Raw genomic sequence first — 24,588 nt, forward strand, 5'->3', positions numbered from 1 at the left:
AATGTGGAGCTCTCCACAGGGGATCAAAGCTGCAGTGGGAAAATCAATTTTTCTATGTTATTCTTAAATATTTAATTGTCTTCCTCACTCCATTTTGTTATCCTAAAGCAGCCTGGAAGTTTGAGTTTCTTTATTATCAATTCAGCAACAATGTTCCAGTCTCTTCCCACTGCAGGCACACTGATACTGAAACAGTACAAGCAAATACTACACAAACTGGAAAAAGGAAAAAAAAAAAAAAAAAAAAAAAAAAAAAACTGTTCCTCAAATTATCCTTGAAAAGTACAACTAATGCAAGTAAAGGCGCTTTTTAGGATTAATTTGCATTTTGGAATTAATGTTGGAAAAGAAAAACCCTAACCCATTTTTACCTTTAACAAAATGCTAAAATCCCTCTTCTACATAAATGCTACCATTTCCACTCGGAGAACATTTTGGTTTTGCTTGGCTGGTCTTTAATTTGAGTTGACGTGATGTGGTCGTCTACCTTTGGAGAGGTCATATTGGGTGTTAATGTGGCACGCAGGTGGGATACAAGTGAGGTAGTCCCGTCAGCAACAAATTGACTTTAATCCCTCCATCTGCCCTCAAATCCCAACTCGGCATTTAAATGCTATTATTCACATGCACTAAATAATTTACATTTGCTCTGCTTCTCTCTTTCTCACTGCCTAAAAATCATCATCACTGTACGTGTCTCTTGGTTTTGTTTTCCCCTTCTCAGCCTTTAGCAGTCTCTACATTGCACCTCATTTTATTTCATCTCTTTCTCTCTCTCTCTCTGCCTTCTCTCATTTAAGCTACTATTCATCTTTATCTGACAAATGTTGCTTTTCAATTAGGAATCTGGCGAATTGTACGTTTACTTGAATCAGCTCTCTTTAAAATGTGTAGTCATTCAGTCGTTAATCAAATACTGCCCAGAACGTTATCACAAAATCTTTAAAAATCCTTAATTCACAAATTAATTATCTTTGCACTGTCTTGTTGCACATTATTTCTCATAACCATTATTTCTCCTAATGTAACCACAGGCCCAGGTGCACAAGAGGTCAGAGTGTCTATAGTTGCTGTTCATACAATATCTAAATATGCAAAAATAAGAATGAAACATTCTTGAATAAACAATAATTAATAACCAAACGCTATCTAAAAGAGGGACAAAATGGCTCAAAAAGAAAATTTAAAAAATAGACACTACATGATTGAGAATGTGCAGAAAAGTGAAGAAAAAATGACTAAAATGGTCACAAAATGCCATAAATTTAACAAAAAACAGCAACACAAACTTACCTAAAATTGACAAATTACCCGCAGTTGTAAAAAACAAACAAACAAACAAAAAAAAACCATGACCCCAAACTCTCACCAAATGTACAAAAATAGTCCCAAATAACAATAGCGACTGGACTGGACAGGGGCTTTTCTGTGTGGAGTTTGCATCTTCTTCCCATGTTCATGTAGGTTTCACCTACTGCTAAAAAAAAACAGGGGCCAGGTCGGGTTCAGGGCGAACCTTCCATCTGACCATCTGACGCAATTGTGTTGAACACCTTGTATGCATACTGATAAATAAACTTACTTAGAAGTGCTTCTTTCCAAGTGTTGGTTAATATTTACTCAAGACAATAATCAAGAAGAACCATTTAAAACACGCAGTCGTCTGGTTGGATGCTAACTGCATACTATTGCCTCTATACCTGTACTTTGCATAAAGATCAATCTAATTTAATCTATTAAAGCTTGAGGGGAACAAGCCAAATACATTTTATTTTAGTAATAAGGTTTTTAATGTGTTATAATAAGAAAAAAAAATCAGTACAATATGCTGCATCCCTTAATTGTTAGTCCTTCAGTACTGCTCCATTTTGAATTTACTATTCATCACTTAGAGTATAGCACACAAAACAGCACAGCACTTTTTAAATGTTTTCTCTGCTGCCTTCAGAGCAATTTCTGGTGTTATTATGTGTCATGCCTGACTTTTATCTATTTTATTCCTACTTAGAATGCCATCTAACTTTTACTAAGCCACAAGCCTTGATGTAAGCAACGCTGTTTCATGCTCAGGTGCTCATTTAGATGAATCATCCTTGTCCCACTTGCTGCGTGTGTGTGTGTGTGTGTGTGTGTGTGTGCACGTGCGTGCGTGCAGGCATGTGGGTTACATAACTTCAGTAACAGGAAGGCTGCTGTGGATATTCAAATAGAAGGGGCTCAAAGTGAGATTCACAGAGTGTTTCTACAGTGTCGATGAGCTGAACACGCTTTTATCCCAGCTCATCGCTGTCCAATTGACCAAACAATAAAGAGACAGAGAAACAGACCATCATTAACCATAAACGTCTAGTGGTAATGAACTAAGTATCTTTTCGACAAACAGAAAGATTAAGAAGGGAAATAATTTAATCATGAAAATGTTGTTTTTGTAGTTAATTTAATTTAAATAAAGCTGTTCAAATGCTCACAGTGCACAGAGTTTTTTAAGTTTTATTTAATTACATTTTACCATATTATTAAGTTTTGTGTATTAGTCAGTTTTAACCCAGCAATTACTTTTTGTTACATGAAATCATCACAATAATTATTTAGTATCCTGTTCCTTTCTGTTGCCAAAATGAAGAACGAAACTGAAAATGTCGTGAAGCAATAAGGGAGAGAGGGGCAGAAAGAATGATAGGAGCGAATCAAAGAAGACGGTCAACTAGGAAGAAGAGTTTAAGGAAAATATGTTTGTAATTCTTAAGAAGTTAAACAGAAGTGAGGGAGAATAATTTAAAGTCAATAAAGAGAGAGAAAGAGCAGCAGGGTTATTATGACAGTAAGCAGAGAGGCCGTTACACTGTCAGGCATCAGCTCCCTCAGGAGATGGTAAATGCGTTAGGGCTGTCCACCAGGAAACACTAAAGTGATTAGCTGTACTTCAGTTTCAAGGCAGAGACTCAAGTCAAGATTCAGAGCCCAAATACACACAGGTACAAAGAAAAACCTAACAACATGCATCAAGGTTTTTTTCTGTTCCTCCATTTCAGGATGTTCAGCCTTTGCTAGCACTTACTATGTATTTATTCCAACCAAACCAGTCATTTTGGATAAATCAACAACATGCAGATATGGCTAGAAAAAGATCAAATAAAGTCTAAATATTGAGAATATTAATTCACACCAAGCCAAGACTATTCAGGACTCAACTCAGACTCACTCATCACATTATCATAGACACGTGTCATTTATTATTCATCATCTGCATATTGTCTCACCAAGCACTAAGGGCCCATGGAAGTCTGTGGCATGTGGGCGTGTGCCCTGCACACCCTGTAAGTAATCCATGGATGGCTGTAGGCAAAACAGCATCCAAAATTCAATTACCCCAGACCTGGCAGAGAAAACTGTTGAGCAATGACCTTACATAAATGTCAGACTAAATGTATGCAGTTTAATTTTACATAATATTGAAATCCCCCAGAAGACCAAATTCATCATGCAGCCTATTTGTCAAAGACCAAATGCAAGCTAAGTGGACTAACTATGCACGTGATGTCTGAGATCTCACTTCCATCTTTTGACATCTTTGCATGTAACCTGACTTCATGGTTTTTGCATAGTGTCCACATATGAGTATGAATGTAGAATAAGACACAGAATAGTGTCCCTGGATATTAAGCCTTAATCGGTTATAGGATCCTGCGGCAGCAGAAAAATAAAAAAATAATAAAGATTTAAAACATGAGTTAAAAATCCCCATCTGACGACGGCAGCTGTCCAGAGAAGTGATTCCATCAAACCACATTAGTTTAAAAATAGTGTATTGTAAGGAAGTATAAAGCTAATATGAATTATAAAGATTAAAGCCTTTATACAGAGTTTTTTCTGTGTTGATGCTCTGGTCTAATTTGTAAACCAAAGCCATAAACTTCTGTCAACCAGTTGACAACACGTGTTACCAGTGATGGCTACAGCGTCTTTTCAGATGGCTGATTACTGTACGTCTCGATCAAAGAGCCCTCACTTCAAAGTAGATTTGATCGGAGCACAACCGCACACACAAGGGCAGAATAACATATAAATGTCAAAATACATTCTCGTATTGCACACGCTCACACACACAAGCCAGTGTGGCTGTGTCAAATCATCCACAGAACCAGGGCTGAAAAATACCCTTTGAAGTTTCCCAAAGGCCCACATTAGTCCCTTATACAGTATGTCATACTGCTCTTTGACATATGAACCCTCATGGTGGCAGTAGCACATGCAAAGAAAAACAGACACATAAAATGGTGTTTGAAAGAGTGTTAGCCCTTAGAATTATCTCCCCTGCGTTAATGTGACTTGTGTTATCGTGTTATTATCAATGTGAACAACAATAGTGTGCATGGCAGAGCTGCAAGGAACAAAACCCTTTGGAAGAGCAGTGCTGCCTGTCTACAGTCTGCTTAAGGCTATGTGGATATTCCGGAAGGCTGTTAAAGAATATGGACAGATGAGACCTAAGGTGAGACTTTTTGCTTGATTTAAAAGTTTGGTGAACATATAACGCTGCACTCCAGCCCAAGAACCTTCTCTGTGATGCACGGTGGTGGTAGTACTGGGTCATAACTTTGGGCTAGTTTGCTGCCTTGGGACCAGAACAGCAGGTGGTCATTATTGAAGCAAAGATAATGCCCAGAAACACAAAGATTAGGGTTGGGGTTATACGTGGGACCCTAACCCAAATCCAAGCAGAAACCAGCCAGCATTTACATTTACATTTAGTCACGTACAACAATCCAAGTCAAGGAGAAAAACATCAAAGTAAAGTCCTATCAGAAAAGTCTTTACATTTCACGAGATGCAAGTGTGAGAAGGAGAAGAAAGGAAGTTTTCTTTTTTAATATAGATTTAAGTGCATAGGAAGAGGTGGAAGAGTTCTGTTTTCACCGGTTTTTTGAATATTTGCTGAGTTTGCTGAGCGTGGAGGGTTCATTAGCTCGTTCCACCATCGTGGCATCATTGCGCTGAAGAGTTTTGCTTGGTGTCTTCTGTGCTGTGCTGGGACCACCAGACGTTGTTCGTTGGCAGACGGCCACAGACGGGAAGGATTGTAGGCCTGAATGAGGGAGTTGAGGGTGCGCAGGAGCTGTTGAGGTGATCATTCTGTAGGCAAGAGACAGAGCTTTGAACCTGATGCGAGATCTGAAGAGTGGTGTGTAAAAATGAGGCGTGCTGCCGTGTTTTGGATCATCTACAAGGGTTTGATTGTGGATACCGGTAACCCCATTAACAAAGCGTTGCAGTAATCAAGACGAGATAAAACCAGCGCCTGTAGAATGAGTTGGGTTGTATATTCCATGAGGTAGGGTCTGATCTTCCTGATGTTGTAGAGGGCAAACCTGCATGCCGTAGAGACTGAAGAGATGTGGTCCTTAAAGCTCAACAGGCCTGTTTCACCAATCATCTCAGAGTTGAAGTTGTTCAATGAGGAGAGAATGGGTTAAAATCTCTTGAAGCGGATTTTCAGGTCTGATAAATCTACTGTAGCTCAGCTGAAGTTATTACTGCAAATGGGCATCACATCGTGGGTGGTTTCACATATTTTCCCACATATAAATAGTGGATCAATTTCTATAATTAATACATGTAAATTGTTGTCTTATTTGTTTGTGTTCCCTTCATCTTGTTGTGGCTCTGATCGTGTGTTAGGTCACATTTGTGCAGAACTAGAGAAAATACTGAAAGGTCCACTGTCTGCTGCAAACATACACGCAACACCGTAAATGTCTTTTTTCGGGTTAAATTATTCAATCTGACAAGTGGTTGCAATTTCAGTTTTATTACTACACAAACATTATTTATTCATAGGAATCTTAGGTTTGCATTTACATCATGTTGTAGGAGCCGATATTCAGCCATAAACAGATGGCTATGTGCCTCAGATTGAAAAGGCAATCACAGGGTGTACACACATACATATACACAAACACACAATGAAAACCCGAAGCAATTACTAAAGCAATAATTCACCTGCTGATCTTCAAAGGTCTTCCCTCTCATTTCTCTCCCCCCTCTGCATCTCAACCTGTGTCAGTTCTGAGGCCTCTCACTCTCCTAATCTATCCCATCTTCTTCTGTCTCCTTTGCCTTTCACCTGCTGCTGTCGGTGCGATAGGTGTTTGCATCTTGCTAGGTTTGCTCTTCAATAAGCACCGGAAGGTTAAAAAAAATAAAGTTGCTTTATTTCAGAGGAGAGGTACCATGACAGAAATTATTATTATTATTTTTTTTTTTGCTACTCTGTGCTTCTGTTTCTCACCAGCCTTTCTACAGCGCATTCCACCTGCAGCAACTTGTACCACACCTTTCTGCTGCCACGCTTTTAGGATTCTTTTGGCTTGTTCTTCTCCTTACTTTAAATGTCAGTGCACTATTGGTACAGTGTCGCCATTTTAAAAATAGTAAATGTACGTGTCCCCGATTTTTCTTGTGGATCTGAACGCGAACATACTGAAAACTGACCGAGAACAATGACTGTTGACAAACCACACAGAAAATCATCACTCAGCTCGTCTGTTCTTGTAGATTTTCTTCTGTACGCTTTTATGTCTGTTGAAAAATTAGCGCGTGGCTTGGATGCTGAAATTACACCGCATACTGCAAAACTCCCATAACCTGCAACCAGTTGCCTGTTGCCAGCAAAGCAACACAGACAAAGAGGGAAATGGTTATAAATCAGACGAGGGGCTGTCATTGGAAGGGTTTGATGAAGTGAGAAGTACTTTAGGATGTGATATAAAAAGACTGAATGATGCAAATGTACTGTAGCCTTGGAACAGACAGTGAAATATGTAAGATAGAGAAGAGATTCAGTATATAAATGTCTGAATGCACAACATCGCCATCTGGATTTTCAGTGGTGCCACAATGATCCACAGCCAAGGCCTGTACAGACCTATAAATCACTCCCCACGGCAAAACTTTGAAGCAACAGTGTTCTTGGGGTTCGATTCATCCTCTCTTTCCCCTGGTTCTCCTTTTCTCATCCTGTGTATGTGTGTGTGTGTGTGTGTGTGTGTGTGTGTGTGTGTGTGTGTGTGTGTGTGTGTGTGTGTGTGTGTGTGTGTTGTGTATTTCAAAGTCTTCCTTCTTTTTTTCTTTTTCTTCTTCTAAAGTTTGCCCCTTTGTTCCCGTCATTCTTCCGACATCCTCATCTCCTCCACAGTTTTTTTCCCCCTAACAAGCAGCGCAGACTAAAAGGCAGCGAAGGAGAGAGAACTTGCTATTCACAAAACACTCTGTTTTTTTTTTTTTTTTGTGAAGCTATCAGGGCTAAAAATACTAATGCTTCTCTGCTCCATCTCATTACTCAGTGGATCTCCAGATGAAACCACTTTCACACACACACACACACACACACACACACACACACACACACACACACACACGGATTCAGAGTCAGGCAAAAGAAGATGTCAACAGAATAAGTGACTGGTGTCTTTTTTAAGCACTTTGCCCGGTGGGCATTAAGGTACGCATCCGAGTTTTGTAGATCAAATCAGAAGTTGATGTGACATATCAGTGCACTTAGGAGAGATCTTTTTAGACCAAGGCCTATGTCAAAACACATTAAACCCTCCTTATCACCATAAGCACCCACACACATATTTCTTTCTGGATGTCAAAGGCCACTCCAGCTCGGAGCTCTGAATGATGTAGAGTGCATTTGGCATAACGCTACATTTCTTATGTTTTCCTGACTTGGTAAATGAGTCATGTCAGATTAGGCTACTCAACTCCAAGGATGACTTTTGTGATTGTTTGTGTGCGTGTGAAACTAAATATGGCATCTTTCTGGCCTGAAACATTTTCAAAATGTAAAAAACTGTGTAGTTTCACCATTTCCTTACACACAGTATCATCCCTGTAGGTGCAATGTGTGTATTTCTGTGTTTACTATAGCTTAAATATAGTTTCTGTGTTTGCTACCATTTTAGTGCTGCATCGTATTCTGTGTTGTGCTTCTGCTCACTCTCTAGTCCTTATTACAAACATGAAAATCTGACTCCAGTCAGGTGAAGCTCTTTGATAAACAACGTTTGATTAGCAACGTTCCTAACGCACCTACAGACATACCTATTGTAGTGTATTTATATATCCTCCAACAACCACCGAAAGTCTTCCACCCCAGGGTTTCGAACCACATGTGTGAGTGTATGTGCTCGCGTGTATGTAGGGAACAGCCCCAGGATGCTAGCTGTCTCTCCAGGGATGATGAGTGTTGTCAAAAATAGAGAGCTTTCATGGTCTAGTTCACTGCTTATGTCTGCATCCATAACAGATGAAACTCTCCTTCTTAATTGCTTGCTCCAGTTCTTAATAATAAAAATTAGAGAGTAATATCAGTGGCAGGGAACAGCATTGAAACTGGTTATGTGGCACTTAACGAGCAACTGGTGTCTATCTATTTACCTATCTGTCTATCTGCGGTCTGTATCCTCAGATACTCTGTATTCTTCTAGGTGGTCCTGCAGTGTGTGTGTGTGTGAGCGAGTGACAGATGGTCTCTGGTCATACTCCCAGTGGAATATACACTTTACAGAGGCTGCAGCCAAGCAAGGTGTCAGCAGTAGTTTGCTTTCTCACTCTCTCATTTCCTCAAGATATCACAGGTTATGTAATATCATTGTCCTCCATGACCTTAAAGAGTCAGTCAGCCCAACTTCCAGTTCTTAAATCACACAAACGCCTAGTTGTAGTTTTCTATGCAGACAATTCTGAAGCTTCCAAATCTGCTGCTAACCCAATAAAACACAGGTGAAAAATGACATGTCAGAAATTCAGCAGGAAACTTTTTTTTTTTTTCTAGAAATCATGTTCCACTTACTCGGGATAATCCACAGACCTTGCTGTGAGCAATTTTCATTGGACTGTTTATTTGTTAGAAATTAGATCCAAACCAGGGCAACCTTCCTAAATGTCATCCTGTCTTCACACGCTGCTACTCAAATGAAGAGAAGTCACTATCACAAACCCAGGAGTTCGATTAGACCACCGTTACTGCTGCTCCATCTGTGGAGTAAATATAAAATCTTTACAGTAAATATGAAATCTTCTCATCTAAAAAACAAAGTGCGCCTATTATCCAAACGGATGGACCAATTACCCAACCATTTGCAACTTTCAAATTTGAATGAGCAGCAGCAGAAGACCACTTTAGTGCAAATGTGGTAACTGTATTTCAGCAAGCTGAGTAAGTTAAGACCATAAATCAAGGTGACGTTTAAATTAGGTTTATCCTGAACACCCACTTTAGATTTTAGTATGCCATTCAGTGGCCATGATTAATTGCTATTAGCACCATAGCTATAAGCCATAGGCCAGTCCTGCTCTGTCGGCTGCAATATCATTTGGTTTTGGCACCGCAAAACACATGCTGATGGTTATTTTTAGGCACAGAAATAAGAAGATTAGGATTAGGGAAAGACGGTGGGGTGTGGTAAAATACAGAAACAGCACTGGCTAAACACTGATTAACTATGTTTTACATTATTAAAGGGGACGTGTGTGTGGACTGATACAAAGTGGTGCCTCCTTTCTTAATTCCCTGTGTTTTGTCACCTATCTACAAAGACTTTGTTGACTATGAATTACATCATTGAATGTGACCGATTTCCCACACATCATAAAACTATGGCAGTTGGTGGTAGGTGACCTACCAAAGCATAATTATGGGCTAGAAAACACTGATAAATTACCATTCACTGGCATGATGTGGCTGACTAGCCTGTCCCTAAAGCATACATTCTGCCATACATGCCATGATTGCTTATGCCATGGCTTTACCACGCCCCCTGTATTGAACACACACAGCTGATCAACCAATTTCACCAAAATGTTTCGCTCAATTCAGGTGCACCAGAGCTTTTAGGCCTGAGGAAAGCTCAGGGCTAAGATGTCAGTGTCAATCTCTGCCATGCTATTCAGAGAACAACATGTGGAGTTTGATGTGCTCATCTTTATTTCCTATCTCTCCATGTCTGCCCTCATACTTGAGGGTTTGCACACATAGGCAGAAATTTTAGCATGCTAAGCTCAATAAGGGCCCATCCATCTATGAACAATTAATATGCAGCTCAACTCCAGCACAACACAAAAATGCTTCCCTAACACTCGTCCATTTCATCTTTTCCCACAGCTTGTCTGGGCAGAACAGGGGCCAACTTAATAGAATTCATAAAACAAAGAAGGGATTGACTGGTAAATGAGGCGTGTGAGGGAGGCCAGTGTAGAAATTAATTATTAGAGCAGCACAGTCCCAGCTTGTGATCAACAAGCCTGGACCTGTGGAGTCTTGTCTCTGTGTGTGTATGTGTGTGTGCACGTGTGTGTGTGCGTGTGGATGCATGTGCGAAGGACAGGATGTATATTCATAACAGTGGTGCATTCAGTGTATTTGAGTATGATGCAAATGTATTTCTGTATATAACACGCTGTTTGTGTATTTTATTTTAAGGGTGTGTGGATCTTTGTGAATTCCTTTTGAATGCTGGTGTGTGTTTGCGTTCAGTAGCAGGAGGCCAGGGTTAATGAATCAGCCTCAAAGGAGCCGTTCTGTCATCAACGTCAACCATCACAATAGCTCTATATGTCTTTCAGCTCCTGCTTTGGTCCTCAGAATACACAGCTGGCATTGGAGAGAGAGAGAGAGATCAGATAAGTGGAGTGATAGATGTAGAGTAGAAAGGTAAACCAAAAACAAGGCAGAGAAACCCACAATCTAGCTTTGTGATGTCAGATTATACTTTTTACCAAACGCTGGAGAAACACTAAATACTTACTGTCGGAAATATGACCGTTATGTTTGTTCTGTTATGCCTACTTGTTCCACAGCCAATCAAGTTGAAAAAGAGTTATGTTTGTTCTGTAAAATACCATTAGGCTACACTTCTTTAAATACACAGTGCTGAATTATTTGATCTAACCTCGTACACAAATTGGATTATTTTTGTCTAAATGCATTTACAAAGTGCAAAACTCTGTGGAAATCTGTAAGGGAGTCAAACTGTAAATTAAAAATGCCTTTTATTTTAGAAGTATGTTTCCTCTGTGTGTGTGTGTGTGTGTGTGTGTGTGTGTGTGTGTGTGTGTGTGTGTGTGTGTGTGTGTGTGGTTGTGTGTGTCCACTGTAGGTACTTCACCACAAATACATTAAATGTTCATTATTTTTTTTAATGCTAAAGGCTTTTACTTTGAAAGTGTGTTTCCAGTGTGTTCATGTTTATGTGTGTGTGTATCATGTGGGAGAAAAACTGTCAGGTAAAGTGTTTGGAACAGCTCTGAGGCTGATCACATGACCTGATTCAGCTCTGTCCGTTACCATGGAAATGACAGCTTTCAATCTGCTGAGTCACTCACATTTGCTGAAAACAGGTTATAAACGGCTCAGACTTTGCCTCGCAGAATGTCCAAAATGTGAAAAAGTATTAGTTCTATTAACAAAATTTAAATACTGAGAGCAGCAGAAGGTGTGCGCCAACACAGTAATATACTTTATTTGAAGTATATCACAAATTCCTAATTTGTTGAAGAAAGATGAACGTTGGCTGAAGAAAAGAAGAATAAAAAGGAAAATGTTGATGAAAGTTAAAACTAGAAGTTACTCTATATCTGGGCCAACATTCTGCAATACACACTAAATGAGAAGTTGAAAAATTACCAAAAAGTACCTCAAACTAAAACTGCGATTATTCAAAAACCATAGAAGTTATTAAAAAGCAAAATACAAGGCTGAGAGCTAAAAGTCTTGTGATTTGATGAAAGTTTGAATAGTCTCTCTTGGCTGAAGTATGTCCATTCAATTAAATGAGAACAAAATGCTGAAAAAAGCTGAATATTTTAAAAAGTATAAAAGACATTAAAAAGCTTAATGGAAGAGCACATCCGTAATAAGCTGAACATTTTAAAGTTTGAAAAGTGTTTCTACCTAAAAGTAAGCTGAAGTAGTTAAGTGCCAAAAATCATATGGAACATGGAAATTAAAACAAAACAAAACAAGTAATAGAAATAATAGCAATAAATATCAAGATAACATAATGTGAATGCTGGAAGCATGGAAGTGAAAAATCAGGATACACTCTTTTTCTCTCTCTTTCTTTCTCTCTCTCTCTCACACACACACACACACACACACACACACATGGAAAATTATAACAATGTGGATGTTTATCTAATGCAGAATCACATAATGCTTTTTCCTATGGCCTCAAAATGTCAGGACACCCACATTCAAATTTGCAGGCTGCTCCTGTCCAAACTCCATCAGCATCCTCTCCAGCTGACGTCACATGTCGTATTGTATGACCCCAGCAAATAATCATATTTCATGACCAATGTGGCAATGTGGCATTTCGGAAGAAGGAGGGGGATTGAAACATGATGAGAGCGACGATGATCTGTGTGAACTGACAAGTTGCTGATCACTAAATACTTTCACCAAATACTGTGATTGGTAGCTGAGGATCGGGATCAGTCTTGAGACACACTTTATAAAAGAGAATATATATCCAATAGCCAATCTACACACTATTCCGCTGAAAGGCACGACTCAGAACACCTCTAGGCATTTCAGTTCTATGCCTCTGTAGTTGCATTACTTTGACACTTTTGGGCAGCTGTAATTTATGCACATGGACACCCTCCCACAAGTACACAAACACACACAAACACACACACACACACACACACACACACACACACAGTCTACGATCAATCAAATCTATCAACAAATAGACAGAGTGAGGGCTGACATTTACAGCCCTGCAGCTCACAGTTTCATGTGTGTATGCGTGTATTTTTGCCCTCCAGTGTGTGTGTGTCCTCTGCCATTAGAAAGTGGTCACAGCGTACAGGCTTTTATAGAAGTAGACAAAACGTCCATGTGAGATATAAAACATGAATAATGGCCTATTTATACTTTTTTGACAGGCTTCTCTTGTCAATAAAAGCATGTTTAGGCTCCTCTGATTGGTGCAGGCTGACAGGGAAACAGAAGGAGAAATGAGAAGAAATAATTTTACATTGCCAAGCTTTTGCTTCTGGCTGGTATCCAAAGCCTAGGGGAAGCGATGAACAAAGGAGATGAGATGGTTGTGATTAGATTTATTTCATAATGATGGCAATGATAATTACAGTGATGATGATGGCAGTTAATGCTGCTGACGCTGCTGGTGAATGTGATGATGGCAGTGTGTGAGATGATGATGGTGATGATGGCGATGACAAAAGTGGGGATGATGAGGAGGATCATGTTTTTTACCAAGGTGGGAATGAGTAATGACCTTGAAGGTACAAACGTGATTATGTAAAGGAAGAAAGCAATGTGTGGTTATTAGTCGGTACAATATGCACAGGTGAGAACATCAGGTGAGTCCAACAGAGCAATTAATGAGTGTAAGAGGTAAGTGGGGGGAAACATTGGAGAGTCAAATGGGCTTCTAGCCAAAAGCAAGTTTGCTTTGTACTCCCCTCCTCTTAGATGTCTCTCTCATCTGCACACAAACACACGCACACGCACACGCACACACACGCACACACACACACACACACAAAAACAAACCCTCTGGCAACAGTCAATGTTAATCCCTTTAATTTACAAGCAGAAAACACTGGAGAGACAGAGAAAATGGTGGAATGTACTTGTGTGTGTGAGTGTGTGCCATTCCCAGATAGACACACACACACACACACACACACACACACACACACACACACACACACATATATATATATATATATATATATATATATATATATATATATATATATATATATATATATATATAATCACATGCCTTATCATGGATGATCATTTCTGATCTAAAGACAGCCTTATGCTCATTTCACTGCAAAATGTTTTCATTTATTTAGTGGTGGCTGTTGACGTAAGTGTCATGACGGGTCAGAAATCAAAGATTTCAATCAAATACTTCTGTTGGGAATGTTAAGTAAAAGAAACTGCTCTGTTTGTTTGAATTTAGTTCACACAAAAAGGCCTAATTCAGGCAGGCTTTTTTCCTTATTAAAAATGACCTGAACAATGTTTTCTAATTTAACTACAGACCCTTTGAAGTATCTTAGCTCCGTTATAATACTGTCAACAAGTCGTTTGTTTTCTGACAGCCTTTAATGTCACTTTCCCTTTTCTTACAACCTTTAAGATCAAAATGCAGACTTTTGCTTTGTTAAGCTCCTGCCTCTGCGATTCTTTAGTCTGCATGTAGGGCAAGAGAACAAAAGATGGAAACTGATATAGCAGAAAGCTGTTTTCCAAAAATAACTCGTATTATCCGGTCAAATGTTTCTCTGACTGTGTCCCCGTGTCTCCAATTTGCTTACTCAAAGCTGTCTCTATATAACTGTTCGGCAGCAGTCCTGGTGGCTTAGTGGTCCGAGTTGCATAAAGTCATGTACTTAATGTTTTCTATGATTTCTTTCTCTGTTAGGATGTAGAAGCCCTGCAGAGAAGAAGCATCACTGAGCTGTGCCCCAAGTAAACTTAGATTTAACCATTTACCAAAGAAAATTTCAGAAGATGCTTGATAATTGAATGTCTAAATCTGAGTTACATGTGGGAAGTCTATAATTGTGTATCTGCTTTCACGAAGAGATAATTTGGTGTTACATTCAATGAAGGTGATCCAGGTTTTATAGTTTTACTGTTTTATCAACCAAGGACTTTTACAAATTGCCAGAAAGTGCAACAATTATTGCTGTCAGTCATCTTTTCTGAATAATTTCTTTTCAAGTGACAAGCGAGTTATTCCAGCCATTTTTTCAAAGTTCTAATTTGAGAGAAAAAGAAACATATCATCACTAGCCTGATGATAACATTTTGCCACAAATCGAAAAGCTAAATTACTCCACTACAGTATTTTGCCTCACAATTACTAAATAATCCCTTAATCATGCAATCAACCATGCAGAATGTCACGAGACAATAATGATAAGAAAATGCCACTCTGACTCTAAAAGGTCACAGATCTTCGTGGCGGGGGTGACGTTTGTTCACATCAGTGAGCAGTGAGTGGAGCGAGGTTGAACTGCGGGATGTGGTTTAAATCAAAAGGACTTAGTGATGGTAGAGTGGCCCTGAGATGGCCCTCTTTAGTGTGTCAGCCCTGACAGGTGACAAAGCAGCTACAGAAGAGGCACACCATGGGGACAACTTGTCTGTCTGTGTGTGTGTGTGTAAGAGAGATCATGAGGAAAATATGTATGTTTGAGTTTGTTAATGTGAGACTGGCAAATATTTGATATAGATATTTCAAATGGTGTGTGGTTTGAGGTTGGCACATCACTGGTTTACACAAGAATGGGCTGTATACAATGAGATTCACCCTTTGTTATTCTAAAATACTAAAGGTGAAAGGTCAGATCTACATGATGGTCATAGGGAAGAGGTTTACAGTACAATTGTCAAAAGTGAAGGAAGTTTAGAAACAGATAGAAATGGTGTTGTTGGATTGGTGTGAGGTTTTGTGTCAGAGCTGTGAATCTAATCATTAATGTGGAGAGCAGGTGTGAGTTTGGATGTTTCTGGGACGACAGAACATAATGAGGTGCCTTCTGGGGGCGTTGTGGTCCAAATTCAGCCAAACACCTGTGAAGGGACAGCATACACTCTCTCTAATAAACACCCCTTCCCTATAAAAGCCAGGGTTTTCAAATAGCCATTCACAGCAAGTTCCTGCCTGGTGTTGAGTCGTGGAAGAAAGACATTTTTGCACATCAAACTCAATCATTCTAAACACGAGATTGTGAGCATTTCAACACCAATTATCAGTATAAATAGTCGCTAATATAAAAACATCTATTACACTAACTGCTTTTCCTGACGGGGCGAGAGGCAGGGCCACACATTTAGAGAGACCATTCACACCTTTTGGGCAAATTAGAGTCCAATTAGCATTACAAAGCGGGGATTGGACTGTGGGAGGAAACCAGAGTAACCAGAGGAGACCCTATCCAGGCACGAGGACAGCATGCAAACTAGTCACAGAAAGGTCACAGCTGGACGGTGGATTTGAGTCAGAGATCGTCTAGATGTGAGGCAGCAGCACTTAGCGCTCCACCCAAACACTCAATTGTCGTACAAACACAAATGGTGCATTTACAGCACTTTAAAATTGGTTTTGAGGAGAGTTTAGAAGACATAAAAGTGAACTTTAAAAAGGAAATCTGATACTGCAAGAATTCATCACTCATACAGTGTGTTTTTAACATATACATTTTTTCTCTTTTGCAGGCACAAAAACATATGTGAAGCTGCATGAACAACCCTAATTCCAAAAAAGGTGGGGGGATGTGCAAAATGAGTAAACAAAAAATGAATGCATATTTTATTCACAATAGAACATAAACGACATTTCAGATGCTGAAAATAAGATATTTTACCGTTTCATTGAAAATATTAGCTCATTTTGAATTTGATGGCAACCCATCTCAAAAACGGTGCAAGAGGGGACACAAAAGGGTGGAAAAGTAATTGCTGCAAATCAAAAACAAATGGAGGAGCATTTGACAACTAATTAGGTTAATTGGCAACAGTAACATGACTGGGAATAAAAGCAGGATTTCAGAGAGCCAGAGCCTCTTTAATGTAAATGTGGGCAGAGGTCACCAATCTGCAACAGACTGTGCCAAGAAATTGTGGAAAAATTTCAGAAAACTTTTCATGATTGTCTACTGGACATCACTGCGTGGGCACGGGAACACTTCCAGAAATCTCTGTCTGTCAACAGGGTTTGCTGTGCAATCCACAAATGAAAGTTAAAGCTGTATTATGCAAAGAAGAAACCATATGTGAACAGGATCCGGAAACGCTGCCGTGTTCTTTGGGCCAAAGCTCATTTAATCAGGTCTGAGGCTAAATGAAAAACGTTTCTGTGGTCAAATGAATAAAAATGTAAAATTCTTTTTGGAGACCATGTAGGGAGTCCACGGTTTCTGCAGACTGAAGAGAAAAGGACCATACAGGTGGTTATCAGAAGACAGTTCAAAAGCCTGCATCTCTGATGGTAGGGGGCTGCGTTAGTGCCTATGGTGTGGGCAGCTTATACATCTGGAAAGGTTCCATCAATACTGAAAAGTTCATAGAGGTTTTAAAGCAACATATGCTCCCATCCAGACTACGTCTCTTTCAGGGGAGGTCTTGCATATTTCAACAAGACATTGCTAAACCACATCAATTACAACAGCATGGCTTTGCAGGAGAAGAGTCCAGGTGCTGAACTGGCCTGCCTGAAGTCCAAACCTTTCACCAATAGAACACATTTGATGCATCATAAAACAAAAAATCAGGCGACAAAGGCCCAGGACTGTTGAGCAGCTAGAATCCTGCATCAGACAAGACTGGGACAACATTTCTTTCCTAAACTCCAGCGACTGGCTTCCTCACTTCCCAGACGTTTACAGACATTTATTTAAAAGAAGAGAGGAAGCTACTCAATGGTTAACATCAATGTGTAACATCAACTTTTTTGAGATGTAAATAAAATATAGATTAATGAGATTTGCAAATCATTCCATTCTGTTTTTATTTATGTTTACACATCCTCCCAACTTTTTTGGAATTGGGTTTGTAGAAACTTGATATTAGATAAATGTAAAAGCTTTTTTCACCCACATTAAATACCACATTTATTTTTCAACAGGTGTTACAACAACCACCGTCAGCCATGGTCTCCCTACTTATTCTGAGGCAGAGTGAGGCAATCATCATCTAGACGATGTGGTAAACGGTTTTAACATCATCATTTCCAGGCTTATTCTAAGCCTCATGGTGACTGTCGCCCTACAACTGCCGTTCTTCTTTGCAAACATCTTCTGGCACATGTTGTCGTAATTGTTAGGAGGCACCAGGCCTCATGAAATATTTGCAGGTGGTAATAATGAGTGCGTTCATGTATATTATTCATTTAGACTTTGAACAGTCTAGAACAGTCAGAAAACTTGTGGCCATTGTTGCCCCATTTAGGTGATGTAGAAAAATTTGCAATGACTCATTTGAGCAGCTGGATTTTCAGTTTTGATTTTGCACGCATGTAAAATAAAATGCCCTTATGACGTTATTGTGTCACCCCATGTAGTTCTTCTGTAATTTCCAATATGTAAAGTTCTTTCTCTGCAATCCGCAGTCATGTACACACACACACACACACCTTTGGCTACAATTCAGTATGAAACAATAGCAGAGCCTGTGGGTGAGTGTACATGAGTCAACAACCTTGCATGCTGGTGGCATTCTCTGTGACTCACATTTCCAGAGAGACACGAAGAAAGAGAGGAATATGAGAAGCCCAACTGAAGACCACCTGCTTTATTTTACTCGTTCCTCCAGCAGACTGATAGAAAGTCAACATTGTTTCAAACTTTTGCTTGTGCTAAAATCTTTGCGGGCCAGATGCTCTCCTACTGAGAACCTTTTTGTGGCTTAGCTACACACCATAAGATAATTAAGATGCAGATCTCTTCTCAAATCATTTCTCACTTTCACATTTTTTGCTTTCAGCCATTCTTCTTCTGCTGCCCTTGTTTTTATGCCGTCTGTGCCTTACTCTCCCTGCTGGTGTCCGTCCCACCGCCCCTCACATTTCCCTCCGTCTTTGTTCTCTGTCATAGAATATCGACAGTCGAGAGCCACAGAACCTCTTCCCTGCTCTCTCTGCCTCTCTCGCTCTGTCTGTCTCGCGCTGCCTCTCACTTCCTCTGGCCTTCACAGGAGGCTCTCAAGGCGCAGTATGTGGGTGCCCTCACCACACAGTTGTCAAGCATAAACCGATCGTTTCACCTAACTGAATAATACCAGCTTTCTCTGCAGTTCCACTCCCACCCTGCTCACCGTCCCCCTCCCCGCACTCCCTGTATCCCTTTGTCATTTTCATCCCTTCCATCTCTGTGTCTCTTTCTCTCTGTCCTCCCAACATCTACTGTATCTTGATCTTTACACCTCCTGTGCCTTTTCATCCTCATCTTCTCTGCTCTGTGTCTTTCCTTCTCTCTATTTGTTCACACTTTCCCATATTTTTCCCAACAATTTTGGCACGTTTTTCTTTCTTTTGCTCTGACACTTTCTTTCTTTTCCACCGTTATCCTATCTCGTATTCTGTATTCAAACCTTTGCTCTGTGTTTGTGCCACCTCCTGTTACTTTCAGGACATTGTGAGTTGCTGCTACAAAAGAACTATAAGCCCTCTCACTCTCCCCCCTACCGTGAACCATAATACGAGATTTTACGTCGGTCAGGCCTGTATGTGTGTGTGTGTGTGTGTGTGTGCGTGTTCACATCTGTGTGTGTTTTTATGTGTGAGTTAAAGCAAAAAAAATTAAACTCCACGTGAGCAGGTGTTGTTTTTATATAAATACTCTTCAGTGGGCATACGTGTAAATGCACAAGGCATAAGTGCACCCTGACCCCTATAAAGGGTGGTCAACCATTATTGGTTGCTCCTTCAATTCATTGTAATTTTGCATTGTTCCCTGCTGTGGTTTTTTTTTTAAACAGCAGCAGCGAATTAAACTTACTGTCACTGGCTGCCAAGAATGCACAAGACCTAATCAAGAGCCCTACACAAGCTGATGAGTTGATACAAGCTCATCCTGCATTACTCAACGTCTACAAAGTAGCACTGACACCTCTAAAAAGAAGACACTGTTACTGGTATCACTGATGCCAGAGATGTTGTATTTCTAATAATCTAACATAGAATATTAAAACTGTTTGTGAAGTGGTGAGTCATTTTCAGAGTCGACAGAGACCAGTGTGACTGGATCATTTCATCCATTTAGCTACATAATTTTGGACTGAGACACTCTGCCTAATCCTGACACTTTTTTGGATTTTGAATAAAAGCATCAATCGAAATGTTTGTTCCAAGGGTCAAAGTTGGCTCAGAACAAAAGCCAGTTGCCACTTGAGCAAATTGTCCTTATGTTATTGGAAGGCCTTAAGATGACCTCAGTAGTAGCAGGACTTCTGCCATGATGACCAGCAAGGACTAAAAGATTTATTTTGCAATGGCAGATCTAAGGTCTATTCTTGTTAACTATAACTGTACAGGGAGAAACTGTGTGTGTGTGTGTGTGTTTGTGTGTGTGTGTGTGTGCGCGTGCCTGAAATCAAATTTTACTACGTTTCAGACTTTGAGATGGCACTTTAATGCAGAGTCACTTACAGTGGGTGCAGCTGGAGAGTGAGCTTGCATTCCAAGCAAGCAGAAAGTGCAGGACATCGACTCAGTCACCCTACATGATAAATAAGCTATAACAAATGTCCCTTTACACACTGCATAGGTCTGCATGGAAGCATGGGAAAAGTAGCCAGTTCTTGGATCTACAACACTTTTTTTTCTAATCTAGACACACTAAGGCAGTTTATATGGCAGCATTTGTTCATCAACAGAGCGAGACAAGAGGGGGCAGTGACTTGAGTGAGGTCACTGTCTGATCAAAGGTTTGCATCACTGTCTTAACTAGGCACATTTTTGAACTATTACAAAACAGAAAAGACCACCAACATAACATTTTGTTATTGCTGCGTCTTGCCTGCATGTAATAATTTTATATTTGTCCACTAGACATACGTAACTCAGGAGGCCCTCAATAACTTTGTGTGCATCACTGCCTAATACCGCTCAGAACCATGGACAGCGTCAACACACTGAGATCACAATGCATTTCCACAGACTGTTTACTGTCAACAAAATTAATTTCCATGGAGGCAAAATTAGTAAATCTTGGTTACATATAGTCCGTTTAGAATGGACATAATCAAGGTAATGCAGGGGCGCAGGAACAAAATATCTAAATGGAATGATATTTGGTCAAATATTGTTTCAATTGTACTGTAGAAATCTAGACTCAGTCTCAGTACGGATCTGGAGAGGATATCCACCTAAACATTAAGATTGCCAATGAAATTAGGACAATTATTTATTTATTTATTTTGTCTTTGCAGGAATTTAAAGGTAAAAATGACAGAAATGATCACTTGTCGAGGGAACGAGGCTACAGGTCTAATAAAAACGCAACACCTCTGCCTCATTTAGGCGCATTTTCTCAGCTTTCCCAGAAAAAACATGTAACATCAAGGGCCCAAGTGTGTCCCACAAAAACGCGCGATAAACGCTGGAAGTACAAATAGGCCAAACTTACCTTGACTGACATTAAAAAGGTGTGTCCAGGATCTACTGAACAAAACAGATGCGGTTTCGCCGTCTCTGAGTCACCTGGCCGGTGAACACCATGGAGAGTCCGTGTCCACTGGCCACCTATGGAATCGGTGCACACGGAGGCATTTCGGTGAGAAAAAGCGAGAACGTCGTTGCGATGCAGCGGTAAAAAGCCCGGCTCCCCGATGGAAAATTGGGTTGTGCGTTGCAGCCTTGGCAAATCGGTGTGGTGCGCGCTGGTCTCCACTGGGCTCACATTTCCCGAGAAAGCCGCCAAGAGAATCAAACGGCAAATCTCCCTGTGTTTCTGAGCAAATAACTTTTATCTGGCGGACTACTGACACACGATTTCGAGCTAAGGAATGTCAAAGACAATCAATATTTGTGTTCCACTTCAAACTGTATGCGCAAAGGAATTTGGGAACACTTTTCTAAAACCATGATCACGTTGTCTGAGCACACTGGGAAAAAAAAAAAATTCCAATCAGCAGAGGAACCAAGCTTCTCGTTTTCCACAGTTCCCTCAAACATTGGCACGGAGAACATCTCACCTCTTCTTCACACCATTCCGAAACCTATTTCAACGTTTCAAAACGTTGTATCCCCCCAAAAGGCGTGTCTGCTTTTAAAACCAGTGCAACAGTTAATCACCTGCAGGATAAAATACAAAAATTCTATAAGATCATCGCCCGGTTCTCTTCCCGGTGGAATACGCGGTGGAGGGGCACATCTGTCCAGACAGCCTCTTCATACAGTCAAAAATATCCCACAAAGGTTTACCAAATGATCCCTCGGGGCAAATGTATAGATAAAAAACACAAAGGTGTTTAGAAAAAGTGGATATTTTCTATTCCCTCATTTCCATGTGCCTTATTAATTTGTCTCCAGCGCGTCGGAGCCCCGTCTTGTGATTGGCTTCACTGCTAAGACTTCTGAGTGAAGGAGAGAGACAGAGACAGAGAGGGAGAGAGAGAGAGCGAGAGGTGGGGGGGCAGACTCAGGGAAACAATAATGTGCTGAATGAAGAGTAAAACAATGCTGATCATGCTCCTGATTATAGAGGGAACACACTCCTTTATTTAGTCTCCATGTCAAAGTGCTTGTTGCAGAGAATCACTTCCTAAATTGAACTGAATGTCCACTAGACAAGAGGACGGTGGGGGAGAGAAGCTGGACTCGTTCAGTGTGCGTGTGCGTGTGTGTTGGTGTGTGTGCAATTGGGAAAATCAGTAGGGAAATGATGTATGGCGGATTTAATGTTTGATGAGCACTGCTTACACCACAATGACCAGTTCACACCAGCGCTGTGATGCAAGATACAGGAGTAACGCCTGACACACACACGCACACACATACACTGATACACAAATACACTACACAAGCACACAACGGTGAACAATCGAGTTAAGCGTTTCATGTCTCCATGAGATCGGACAAGCGAACGCACCATCGCAGCGTGAACGTCAAAGGTTCACGCGTCAACAACTTCGATTCAAGCGCCACGGGGGCTGCAGGGGTGCGCTGGACAAAGTGCGCTGCTCGCCGCGCGGCGATACGCTGGCATGTGATAGATAACATACTGTATGTTGTGTTGGCTCTACAATGCAGCAGCAGGGAGGAAAGAGATGGGAGATAAAACGACAGAAAGGGTGAGAGAGAGAGAGAGATGGGGAGTCGTCTCAGGAGGACTTAATGCAGATGAAAAATCTGCTGGGACAGTAAATCTTATTTACAAGTGGTGATGGTGGGATGGGCCGTGTGGCAGACTTCACACACACACGCACACTCACGCACACGCACACACACAGAGTATAGAACCTATTAACTCCAGTCATCTTTATGCTGTGAGCACCATGGACATTTAACCGTCGACCCACTGCCCAGCCTGCTGGAAACGTCTCATTTGGAAAGACTCACATGGACGTAAGCCATTATTCTCTTGTTCCCTCCAGTTATTTGCTTTAACCTCCTTGACAGAAGGGTCAAAGCGCCTGGTCAACTTCTGATGAACTGCTAAGTTACCTTCTGGCACAGGCTTTACTTCTGTTAATTCTTTTCTCTGAGCGTATTTCAGCCATTGGTAGTGACAGCAATAAAATGATTAGAAATAACATTGATCCACACAGTATAAACACGACTACTGTCCTTCAGATGACAGGCCAGACAGCCACAGTAGCTACTGCCCTTATGCATACTGGTTAGTTTTAGACGCCCTTTACATGTATTGACATAAAAATACTTATTATGGGACTTTTATACCCTGCAAAAGATAAAGGCTGGAGGCATGAAAATTGTATGTTTTGCCATTGTAAAGTTATAAATAATTCAAGGCGCCATGTGCAAAAATACCCCCACTTGCCAGCTTCAAGTAAAGTGCGTTATTCATAAGTTGTGAATAATTGAAGTTTAGGGAGCCCAGTTGGAAGTGAGGGGGTATATTGCTGACTCTGTGCTTTGGGTTGGCACTTATGAGGAAATACAATGCTTGGGTCAGGCAATTAGCAGGCAGAACAAAGAAACAAAGCAAGGTAGCCCGTGTGTCTTAATAACAAAGAAAGAGCTACTAAATTAGTCTCTCTGACTAGTTTGGATGCTATAAACAATACCCATGACACTGGCTCATCTGATAGAAATTGGGTCGTTTTTGGTGAAGAGGCAAACAACAACCACACCAAACAATCCGAGAACAGGAACCATGGCATTATGTTGCATTGCTTAACATCACGGCACATTTCGTCGATAACTGACACATCGCGCAGCAGTCGCATCGGGTCCCGTCGCATCAAGTCACTTCGCGTCAGAATGCGCGGCATCAGAACAAAGCAGTGCAATAACACATGACATGGAATCAAATGAACGGAACGACATCATGAGTCATATGGTGGCGTCTTCTTTTCATTTCAGGACATCACCATTGGTGCATGAGTTTTACTACAACCTGCCAAAGTGAAAATCAGCTTTTTATTTGAGGACTGTTGGGGAAATGTTAGTTTTTTACAGTGTGCATATTTGGTCTGCTTTGTTTTATTACAAACTTTGTAACCTGTTGTGCAGAAGACTGATGCAACATTTGCTCCAGTATTTGCCCAACTAGAACAAATTAACCCTTCTGCTCTCATTTGCTTAGAGATAGTGTCTGACCTCTTTGAAACCATTTATTGCACCTATATGCAGTTGTGGCTAAGACTGCAGAGTGAATTCCAAGTCCGATGCAGATAAACAAGCAGGTTGTGGTAATATCAAACATTCTCTTTAGATACGTTTTTAATGTGTAGTAGGACAAAACAAAACGGAACCACTATGTAAAACGTTAATTTATAGGAGATAGGCTGCATCCCAAGGCTTGTGCATGTGTGTTTGTCATTGGATGAAAGTATGTGTTCTCACC

General features: G+C 40.5%; 1 protein-coding gene across 7 annotated transcripts in view; it reads right to left on the bottom strand.

Moving 5' to 3' along the window:
- The window catches only part of LOC137099670 (voltage-dependent T-type calcium channel subunit alpha-1I-like), a 130,421-nt gene extending 108,305 nt beyond the window's left edge, over window positions 1–22,116 (bottom strand). For all 7 annotated transcript variants that reach the window (XM_067476807.1, XM_067476803.1, XM_067476805.1 and 4 more), the window contains exon 1: window positions 21,184–22,116. The gene's annotated coding sequence lies outside the window, so the exon portion shown is untranslated. The remainder of the gene's footprint in view (window positions 1–21,183) is intronic.
- Between the last annotated feature and the right edge of the window lie 2,472 nt (window positions 22,117–24,588).

The sequence above is a fragment of the Channa argus genome, chromosome 15 (genome assembly GCF_033026475.1).
Source record: "Channa argus isolate prfri chromosome 15, Channa argus male v1.0, whole genome shotgun sequence".
NCBI classification, from domain to species: domain Eukaryota; kingdom Metazoa; phylum Chordata; class Actinopteri; order Anabantiformes; family Channidae; genus Channa; species Channa argus.